Below are 2280 nucleotides of genomic sequence, written 5' to 3'. Positions count from 1 at the left end.
CTATTTGACCTTTTATAACTGACACATATTTTAATTACTAAGCGGATCCATAGACACAAATTATAATTGTATCACTATACCCCAAATTGGAGCCCACTATTCACATTCGACTAATCTTCAAAACCCTCAACCCACCTGCGATTTCGACTTCTCCTCCGCCCACCTCTCTCAAAGTCCCCTCTCACTATCTCTCTCGTTAAATTCCTCATAGGTACAACCGCATCTCACTCTCTCTCTCTCTCTCTCTCTCTCTCTCTCTCTCTCTCTCTCTCTCTCTCTCTATCTCTTGTTGCCAGTTGTACTCTGAGAACGTCACCGTTCCTCTAAGCCAAGGATGAAAGAGAACATTGAAACGCCAACCACCGAGCCTTTGTCTAGAATCCATCTTCGTGGGGTATCATGAATTAAACAATGTCGATATCACTAATTCCGATTTGTTCTATCACAATAGAGATGCTCTTACTTCTATTTCAAAGGTAAAGCTCAAGATTTTTGTCCCAAAATCTGAAGCATTCATTATGGATTGATTGAAGGTTTTCTTACATATGGATTTATATCATTTTTCCCCAATTGCAGTAAAAATATTTGTTGTGAGAATTTAATTATTGTTTTCTTTTATCTTTTCTGGTTTAGGGGAACAGTGACAAGTATAACCAAGTTGTTGCAGTCATGCACCACAGGGGACATCTTGCTCCTGATGAGGTGCATTGCTCGTGGTAATCTCTCTATCTAAAGCTATTTTTTTGTCAAGTTCTTTTGCTTCTTTGTCAAAGAAGTTAATTCATTTGTTTCATGGGATTTATTGTGTAATTACTGTATAGACATCCTGTATGAAGCCTGTTAAAACATTCTGTAAAATTTGACTTTTTTATTTTGATCAACTAAATTTTTGTTTGTTAATGCTTTATAGACAAGTTTAAAGGCACTGTCTGTTACAGTTTCACATATCGATAATGTTCTTCATCACTCTCTTCTTGCTTCTGTAAGTTGATAAAAGCACTTTGGTTGGATGTTATCTTTTGCTGTTTTCAATTTACTCAATTACTGATTTGGTAATTCTTTCCAGATATTCTCAATGAACACGTGGTCCTGCAGGACTGATGTGATGGATGCTCTAATTAATTAAACTAATCATTTCATTGGTATGTGGATTCTTCTTATGGTGATAACTATTGTTTTTCAGAACTACTAGATTTATTTATAAAAATGTTGTATGTACAATGTCTATCTTGTAGGCTGCTTGAAGTGGCAAATATGTTAATTCGTGTTTAGAGATGGTTGTTGGAAATTTCACACCCCTTTCTTCAATGATAGAGTTTTTGAAAGAACCACGAGGTATTTCAAGAAAGAGCCATGTTCTATCTCGGGTGCATTCATCTTTGGAAGTCATAGCTGATTTGGTGCTGATTTCTCCCATGAGATTGCAGCCAATTGTAATACAGAGGAAGCCACACTATACTTCTAAGGAAGTTGTGAGTTGCCTTGGTACTTTGCGTTTTCTATTAATCTTTTTGTACTATATATATACAACTCTATTTGATGCTTGGTCTTCTGATTGTTTTAGCTTGATAGTGTGATTGTATTGTTGTTCAGTTACTAATGTAGCATTGTTAGTCAAGGTATCATATATCTTGTTTGTGGCACATTTTGAGTCTTGTGCTGCTTGTATGCTTGTTAGCAATGGTATATATATACTTGTTTGTGGCATGTTTTTTTTGTCTTCATACTATCTTTGATGTTCATCTTTTTAAACAAGGCAACATAGAGTGAGATGAATGCAATTTTTGAACCTTTCATGAAACCAAACAACAGCTGAGGTTGCTTATTTCTGAGGTTGCTTATTTCTATACATAGTGAAAATGCCATATATTTAGATTATAGATAAAATTTAGCATTGACTTATGGAACTTTTCTTTTGTAATACTTCTGTACAATTTCTAATTATGTGATATATTTCTTGTTTATTTCTTGTATTACTTAATACATTAATAATATAAATTGCTTTTTAATTTTAGAAAAACAATAATGTAGCATTGACTAATTTCATATGTTGGAGTATTGTATTTTTTAAGAGCTGGTTTTTTAATATGACATATGAAATTTTAGTTGCACACATAGGTACTAATTATATAGCTTTATTCTTTTGTTCTTTTTAAGTTAATTAATCTCATCTAACTTTATAATTGATCAATTAATTCATATAATAATTCATTTTTTTATTCTGAGATATTTTACAAATGTCTTTTTGCATGTAGTCACATGACTGCACTTTTTAAGATT

At 32.9% G+C, this 2280-nt stretch overlaps 1 long non-coding RNA gene across 1 annotated transcript; it reads left to right on the top strand.

Moving 5' to 3' along the window:
* Positions 1 to 871: 871 nt before the first annotated feature.
* Positions 872 to 1529, top strand: LOC133030884 (uncharacterized). Its single transcript, XR_009684418.1, has 3 exons — positions 872 to 982; positions 1067 to 1142; positions 1236 to 1529. It is a non-coding gene; the product is annotated as an uncharacterized LOC133030884 (long non-coding RNA).
* The last annotated feature ends 751 nt before the right edge of the window (positions 1530 to 2280 follow it).

Source organism: Cannabis sativa, chromosome 9 (assembly GCF_029168945.1).
Source record: "Cannabis sativa cultivar Pink pepper isolate KNU-18-1 chromosome 9, ASM2916894v1, whole genome shotgun sequence".
Lineage (NCBI taxonomy): Eukaryota > Viridiplantae > Streptophyta > Magnoliopsida > Rosales > Cannabaceae > Cannabis > Cannabis sativa.
The sequence above is the reverse complement of the archived record's forward strand: the minus strand, read 5'-3'. Positions and strand labels throughout refer to the sequence as shown.